This window comes from Podarcis bocagei (assembly GCF_964188305.1).
Source record: "Podarcis bocagei genome assembly, chromosome: W".
Classification (NCBI taxonomy): Eukaryota; Metazoa; Chordata; class Lepidosauria; order Squamata; family Lacertidae; genus Podarcis; species Podarcis bocagei.
Window position 1 is genome coordinate 64,745,565 of NC_138131.1, and position 8,666 is coordinate 64,754,230.

Genomic DNA, 8,666 nt, shown 5'->3' on the forward strand with positions numbered 1-8,666 from the left:
AGACCTATTACAGTTGTTAAGAGTCGTCAACAGGCTCATCTCAGCTATCTGCCAATCTCCCATTCCCACCACCCTTCTGAGTAACACCCCTCCCCACCTTCTCACTATATAGAAGGATCTGGCAACTTCTGTTTCAGTGTATCTGAAGAAGTGTGCATGCACACGAAAGCTCATACCAAGAACTAACTTAGTTTGTCTTTAAGGTGCTACTGGAAGGAATTTTTTTATTTTGACTATGGCAGACCAACACGGCTACCTATCTGTAACTGGTAGGAGAAGAAGGGGGTATGCTATTGGGTGACCAAGAGAAGGCAGAACTGTTCAACACCTATTGTCTTCATCCAAAAGGAAAGTGATGCCCAACCTGGTGATAATCAAATAAATGATGTAAGGAGGGAACTGCAGCCCAAGTTAGAAAATGAGGTAACAAGAAATGAATTCAGATCTCCAGGGCCTGATGGGCTGCATCCAAGGCTACTAAAGGAGCTTGAGGATGTACCGTATGTTTCGCACCATAGGACGCACCGGACAATAGGACGCACTTTGTTTTAGAGGGGGGAGAACAAGGGAAAAAAATTCTCCCCCTCTCTGCCCAGTGCCCCTTCAGTGAAGCGGCAGGAGGCGCTGCACAGAGAGGGGGAGAACTTTCCCCCTCTTGTTTTCCTGCTCTAAAACAAGGTGCCGTTTAAGGTGCGTTCAGGCGGCTACCTTGGAAGCCTGGAGAGCGAGAGGGGTCGGTGTGCACTGACCCCTCTCGCTCTCCGGGCTTCAGGTTCCTTTCGACCTGCTCTTTGGGGCTGGGGGGGGGGGAGCCCACCACCAGCCCCAAAGAGCAGGTCAGGGAGCAGCGGAAAGGCGCAGCAGAGAGGCTTCTGCCATAGCCGCATGCCACCTCTTCAGCCGGGCGAGGGTCGCGGGGCTATGGCGTCTTCGCTCCATAGGACGCACACACATTTCCCCTTCATTTTTGAAGGGGAAAAAGTGCGTCCTATAGAGCGAAAAATACGGTAATCTCAGAGCCTTTGTCTGTGATCTTTGAGAATTCTTGGAGAACAGGTGAGGTCCCTACAGACTGGAGGCGGAAAAGGATCTAGTAGCACATCTAGGCCACCAGCCCAAGTTGATCTAATGGAAATGAGATTCTGACTAAACAACAGGGAAAACATTCTGATGGTAAGAGACAGTGGAAAGGAACTACCTTGGAAACTGTGCTTAAAACACCATCTCTGCTTAAAAGCTCTTTCATTGGCAGAGCTTGAGATCCAACAAATATGAGGGAAGTTGAAGTCTCCCACGAGTTCTGTATCCCTCCTTTTGAATGTTTGGGAATCTGCTCTAGGAAGGCGTCATCCAAGTCTTCAGTCTGGCTTGGCAATCTATAACAGACACCCACCGTGAAGCCACTGCTGTTTCTCCTACCATTTTTATCCCTATACTCTCAATCTGCTTTCCATGCTCCCGGTCATGGATTTCTTCACAAGTGTACACAGTGGTACCTCAAGTTACAGACGCTTCAGGTAACAGACTCCGCTAACCCAGAAATAGTACCTTGGGTTAAGAACTTTGCTTCAGGATGAGAACAGAAATTGTGTGGTGGCAGCAGCGGGAGGCTCCTGGTACCTCAGGTTAAGAACAGTTTCAGGATAAGAATGGAGCTCCAGAACGGATTACCGTATTTTTCACTCTATAGGACGCACTTTCCCCCTCCAAAAATGAAGGGAAGATGTGTGTGCGTCCTATGGAGCAAATGCAGGCTTTCGCTGAAGCCCGGAGAGTGAGAGGGGTTGGTGTGCACTGACCCCTCTCGCTCTCCAGGCTTCAGGAACACATCCGCAAGCCTTCGGAGCGCAGCGGGAGTTCCCGCCGGGCTCCGAAGGCTTGCAGATAGCAGCCTGCAGCCCGGGGAGCGCAGCACTGCGCTCCCCGGGCTTCGGGCAGCTATCCGCAGCACTTGCCACCGCTCCCAGACCTGTTCTGGGGGCTGGGGAAGCTCGGGCTTCCTCCGCCCCAGACCCGCGGCTAAAAACGAAGCCGCGCGCAGCCTCTCCCGGCTGGAGAGGTTGTGCGTGGCTAAAGAGGAAGCCAAGACAGCCAGCAGGATGGATCCCTCTCGCTGTCTTGGCTTCTTTGCTCTTTGGGGCTGGGGGAGGGAAATAAAAATGTTTTTCTTTATTCCCCCCCCCAAAAAAACCTAGGTGCGCCCTATGGTCCGGTGCGCCCTATAGAGCGAAAAATACGGTAAGTTCTTAACCCGAGGTACCACTGTACTACTCCCTTCCAGTTTGGTCTGTTCCTTTTAAACAGGCTGTACCCCTCAGTTTCCACGTTCCAGTCATGAGTCTCATTGTTAGGGAATCATTCTGCCAGAAACAGAGGAGGTTCCAGAAAATTCATTTACATATGGGAGTGGCACTCTAAGCATGCATGGCTCTGGCTGGTAGTGCCAATAAGAAAGAGGAACTATCAGTTTCATTTTTTGCAGACGGCAAATGTCTACCCAATGAGTGCTGCCTGTAAATTCTGCTTTGCTGGGACTGCTGATGGACGCCGTTGCTGGAAAGAGAGACTTTTAACTCAAAGCGTGCTATTATAGCTGTTTGCTTTCAGAGTCTGTGAGTGATTCATCTCTAAGAATAACTTCAGTTACTGTTCACTGTTTCCGAGGAAAAACTCTTCTAAACCATTGAAAGCATGTTACTGAGGTGCCTTCACACAATTATCTACGAGCAGAGAAAGTGTAACGAACCATTAATATTCATTCCAGCAGGTTTCAGTAATGCCTTCTGAGTGATATTTGCCACCCTGTAGTGGAAGCGCCAATTTGTCTTGCTGAACTGAAACCACGAGTCGCTCCCTCCAGCTGCTTCCTTCTTGTACAGTCATACCTCGGGTTGAAGTTGCTTCAGGTTGAGCGTTTTCAGGTTGCGCTCCGTGGCAAGCCAGAAGTAACGGAACACATTACTTCCGGGTTTTGCCGCTCATGCATGTGCAGACGCTCAAAATGACGTCACGCACATTCACAGAAGCGGCAAATCGTGACCCATGAACACGCAGACGCGGGTTGCGTTTGCTTCAGGTTGCGAATGGGGCTCCGGAACAGATCCCGTTCGCGTCCAGAGATACCACTGTAGTTTCTTGCCCTTTATCGGGTTTCTGGAGCATCGCCTCAGTTTCCTGTGCATCAATGAGGCTAGAAATCCCCAGTACCAGGAGTTCTTCTGTCTTCTGCAATATCATCTCCTTCCCCCTCAAGATCTAGTTCAAAGCTCTCCTCATCAGGTTTGCGAGACTCTGCAAATGTTCTTGTCACTGGCCTAGTCATATGGAACTCCCTGCCACTGGAGATTCAGCAGACGCCTTCTGGGCTGACTTTTAAAACGCCTCCCAAAGACTGTTCAACCAAGCCTACGCAGGCAGCTAAGAATACATGGTCTGTGGAGGTTTTTAATTTCTCTCTTTTTTCCACTCATTACAATTTTTTGTTTGGGTTTTGTGTTCTTACATTGCTGTAAACCACTTTAGGATAAAGCGGCATATAAATATTTTTATAAACCAATAAATGATTGTCAGACAATGCGACTAGAAGTGTGTTTATTTGCTCCAAGCGAGACCTGCCATGAAGACACCCCCCCCCCCAGGATGGGCTTGCCCCTTGTGGGCCTCTGGGATATCTGACCCCCCCCCCCACGCGCCTCTGGCCATTCCACAGCTACTGACTCTTTGTCCTTTTGCTCCCCCCTTTCATTAATATACTGGGTGTTCCTCCCCGCCCCCAGCATTTGCTTCTCACTGCTTTGGTTCTGCTGCTGATGGCACTGGATGTTCTAGCAGGCAGTGAGAGAAGCAACACGCGATGCAGAAAGGTGTCTAGCTGAAACACAGAAAACCAGTTTTAGCACCAGAACTGAGTGCACCCTCATCTTATTTTATTTTAAATAAATCTTCATGCCCTGGGCAGCTTCCGCCTCCTGCAGACTTCCAAACAAACCTTTCTCCTTTTTTGACATCTATGCTGCTCCTGCTCAGAACGGGGAGGTTGAAGAAACAGCAGGGCCCTGAATTTCTCCACCCGCCATAAACCCCCCACCATGGAAGAATTAAGTCTTTCCAGGCTTTTCCTGTACTGTCCAGCCATACCTAAAGGTAAAGGGACCCCTGACCGTTAGGTCCAGTTGCGGACAACTCTGGGGTTGCGGCGCTCATCTCGCTTTATTGGCCGAAGGAGCCGGCGTGCAGCTTCCGGGTCATGTGGCCAGCAGGACTAAGCCGCTTCTGGCGAACCAGAGCAGCGCACGGAAATGCCGTTTGCCTTCCCGCCGGAGTGGTACCTATTTATCTACTTGCACTTTGATGTGCAACTGCTAGGTTGGTAGGAGCTGGGAACTCGCCCCGTTGCAGGGATTCGAACCGCCAACCTTCTGATCGGCAAGCCCTAGGCTCTGTGGTTTAAACCACAGTGCCACCCGCGTCCCACACTAGCCATACCTAGGCCGCCATAAAAAGCCAGGTGGCAGAGGGGCGACATAGGAGACCCCAAATAAACAGCAAGAAGAACTTTCTGACAGTGGAAGCGATTCCTTGGGAAGGAGGTGGGTTCTCATGGAATCGGAGAGTTGTAAGGGACTCCCAAGGGTCATCCAGGCCAACCCCCTGCAATGAAAGCCCAGGTCCCTGGGGGTGGGGTTTGCAACCAACACAAAGACCCACACTTTCACTGCCACCTCCATGGAACAATGGTGGCCAGAAGCCAGGGCTCCTTGGCACCATTCAAGGTGCTGCTTTTGACCTGCTTTTAGAATCACGGAGCTGGAAGGGACTCCAAGGGTCATCTAGTCCAACTGCCTGCAAGGCCAAAAGCCTCTCCTGGGGGGCGCCTTCCTCAACTGTGTCTGCCTTTGGATGGTGGAAGTGAGCCGCCCCAGCAAGAGAAGCCCTCCAGGGAGAGAGGCGGCCAGGGAGCAGTCAAGGGGCGACTGGTTTACCTCTAGAACCTGCCGGCGACATCTGAAAAGGCCGAATGCCGGAAGATACAGGGCAGACGTGTGCAAACCATGGGACTGGCTCCCACAAGAGACAGGGATGGCCACCAATTAGGCAAATTAACGGAGGATCGGGGCCACCCCCCCCCATGGCTCGTTTCTCCGTCTGTGGCCAGGAGCTCTGGGTCTGAAGGGTAGCTTCTCGCTGGGGAGAGGGTTGCGGCAGTCTGGCGCTCCTCTGGGGCTCCTTCCCTTTGGGGCAGGATGCTGACCCAGAGGAGCCACTGGCCTGATCCGGCTGCAGGGGTCCTCTGTGCCTCTGGCATTCCTCAAAAAGACGCCCCCTGCTGGAAGGGGCTCCTTCGTGATTGTTGCGTTATATTGCTGGGAATCTTCTCCCTGGTCTGAACCTCATTTCGTGGGAGAGGGCCCCTCCCGTGGTTTTTGTGTCCTTGTGTTTTTCACTTCTCTCTCTCTCTCTCTCTATGTAATAAATTAAGCTAAACTTTCAAAAGAAAAGGGGGAAAGACCTGTCCTGCCCCATCTCCAGGATCTCTGCTCCCTACCAATCTCCACCCCACAATTTAATAGCAAAGACAGCTTTGGGGCTGCCTGTGCAGGGAAGTTTTCAAGGTGGGACGTTTGGTTCTGCTTCCATCTCTCTTGGAAGCCGCCCAGAGTGGATGGGCCAACCCAGAATACAGAATGAAATAATAAACATAGTTAGTATTTCTATATCCAGTCTGTTTCCCCCTCTGCAGTTCTGGGAAGCTTTGGAAGTTAGCATAGTATCCCAGAGTCAGAAGGGACCATCAGAGTCACGCAGCCCAGCCCAGCCCAAGATCCTTCTTTGACCAACGTGGGACTCGAACCCAAGAATCTCGCGCTCCACTGAGTTATCCCAGCTTATGAACGGAGGGGGGGGGGGGAGAAGCCACCCTAGACAAAGTCAAGGCCATTGGGTCTGGTGAACCCAGGGCTGCTGACACTGGCTGGCAGCAGCTCTGCTGGATTTTGGACCTGTGGCCTGGAGATGCTGGGGACTGAGCGCCTGCTGCCACACTACAGTCCTGCGCTTCCCCCTGAGACAGCCCCTCTCCCTCCTGTCCTTCTGCACACAGCTGTGGGGCATGTGGGGCACCTGCAGCCTGCCAGCTCTTCTGGGAAAAGGGCGCTGGAGACCCCCTGGCTGCCGGCTGCCCTCCCTGCAGCCCCAAGGGCCAGACCCCTGGGCCGGCAGCAGGAGGAACCCGAGGGGCTCCTCTGCCCACCAAGCCCTTCCCCTGCCCAGGTCCTCTCAGAAGCAGCGTCCAGAAAGGCAGGGCAGCTCATTCTTACCTGGGGAAATCATAAGAGGGCAGAACAGCGGGGAGGGTTGCCGCCAGGGGCCCCAGGGATCTGGGACAGACGCGCTTTGGGGCACAGCGAGGCCGGGGGGCACAGGGCCGTGTGCAGGCCAACAACCAAAATGGATGTGAGGGAGGAAGAGGAAGAGCAGGGCAAGGCCACAGTGGAGCCTCCATGTCCAGAGCCAGTCCACCGGAAGACCAGGGAGGGCAGCAGCCGGGGAGGCCTCTCTCAGCCCCCCGTCTCCCCCCTGGAGCCGTTGGAGGGGCTGAACGAGAGCAGCTTTCCACGTCCTCATCCAGCAGCCAGTTTGTGTGAATGGCGGGGTTTTAATGTCGATTTCAAAATTGTGCATTGAATTAGATTTTAAATGGTGTCCAGACAGAGGCAGAGAAGTGGGGGGTGCGCAGACGCCACCTGGGGGCAGCAGGGACTCCCCCCCAAGAAGGTGGGGCAGGAAGAGCAGGCCTGTACAAGGCCCCACAGCTTACATGCCTGGGAAGGGGGGACTGTCCAGGAAGGGGAGAGCCCTCTTGACGGAGCCCCCCTCCCCATCACCTGGGGCTTAACCCTTCGCTCCCTGCCTTTCACGCCAGCCTGATCCCCAAAGTGGCGGGGCTGGCGAAGGGGGGTCTTTGGGCGTGTCTATGCCATCGCCCCCCAGCACAGGGGGAGGTGCCCTGCCCACCACACGTACTCTGGCCCCCTGACCCCCAAACCCGCCTCCGTGCCCCCAAGAGGGTCCACAGGGATTCCCATCCCTCCATCCATCTCTGGGTGGGCCTCTCCCCCCTGCTTCTACTTGTAGGTCCAGCAGGCGGTGGCCCAGCCCTGCCCCTTGCAGATCTCCTTGTGCTTGAGGAAGCAGCTCTGGACGCGGAACTTGCGCCCGCAGTCCTCGCAGGCGTACAGGTTGCCGCCGTGCGTCTTCATGTGCTCGGTCAGGTGGTGCTTCAGCTTGAACTTCTTGTTGCAGACGGAGCAGCCAAAGGGGCGCAGGCTGAAGGTCAGCATGATGTGGCGGTCCCGCTTGGGCTTGACCGCAAAGCACTTCCCGCACAGGCAGCCAAACTTCTTGCCGTCGGGCGCAGACATCAGCTTGACGGGCGCGTGAACCACCTGCCCGTGCACGGCGTGCGCCAGGATCTCGTTGCCATGGAGGTCCACGGGCTTCCACGAACTCTCGGGGAAGGCCACCGAGTCCGCCTTTGTCGAGAAGCCGCCGCCAGGGCCGCTGGACGAGGATGCCGCCGGGGCGCCAGGGAGCAGGTAGCTGACCTCGCCGCTCTCCTGGATCTCGGCCGGGCACAGCCCCAACACGGCCAGCGGCCTGCCCAGAGACTTGAAGAAGCCAGCCTCCGACAGGCACGAGCTGCTGCCGGATCCGCCCAGCACCGAGGCCGAGGCGGCCGCCTCCTCAGCGTCAAAGCGCTCCTGCTTGATGTAGAAGACCTTGGGGGCCTCGTGGGCCGAGGCAAAGGGCGGCTCCTTGACTCGGCTCTCCTCGGCCTTGGCCGGCCCGTCGGTGGAGCCGCTGCAGATCTGCGCCTGGTGCTCCTCATCCTCCTCCTCCTCGTCCTCCTCCTCGTCAGGCGGCACGCGGATCTTCAGGACCTCGCCGTCGGGGCAGGTGCGCCGCCGCCGCCCAGGAGCCTCGGCTTCAGCCTCGTCCCTGGAGCCAAAGTAGTTGCTGCTGCTGGGCGACTGGCTCTCGCTGGCGCGGCTGGACCAAGGCCGGCAGGCGCCGCCCTCCAGCTCCTTGAGGATGCCTGAGCACTGGTCCACCACCTGCCACATCTGGAGCCCGCTGGCCACCAGGAGGTGGCTGGGCAGGGCCTCCAGGAGCAGCCTGAGGCGCCCCGAGTAGATGAGCTGCAGGAGGTTCTCGAAGGCGTCCGGCTCGATGACGCCGGGCAGCACGATGCAGTTGGTGTCGTGCAGGAGCAGCTTGTCGTGGAAGTAGGGCGAGGAGGCGGCCAGGACGCTCTTGTGCGCCTGGAAGACGCGGCCCTGGACGTGGATGGCGATGTCGCAGAACTTGCCCTCCAGCCGGTGCTTGTTGAGCGACTCCAGCAGGACGGCGGCGTAGTGAGGGAACTCAATCTGCACGCTGCGCGTCTCGGGCTCCATGGCCGCTGCAAGGAGGAGGGAGAGGGTGAGGGGCCAAGGGGGGAGGAGAGGGCACAGGGGGCTCCGCAGGCCAGGCGGGAGGGAGCCCAAGGGTCATCTAGCCCAACCCCCACAAGAGGCTTGCTTTATCAACTGTATTGCAGGGGGCTGGGCTCCTTTCCAAACCTTTCTCTCTCCTCTGCTGCTGCCTTGTCTCAGAAGCCTGGGCAG

The 8,666-nt window shown here is 56.0% G+C and overlaps 1 pseudogene across 1 annotated transcript; it reads right to left on the reverse strand.

Annotated features, from left to right (window-relative positions):
- Window positions 1-6,839: 6,839 nt before the first annotated feature.
- On the reverse strand, window positions 6,840-8,456 carry LOC308577971 (zinc finger and BTB domain-containing protein 9 pseudogene; annotated as a pseudogene). The gene has a single exon. The product of its transcript is annotated as a zinc finger and BTB domain-containing protein 9 pseudogene (transcript).
- Window positions 8,457-8,666: the final 210 nt, after the last annotated feature.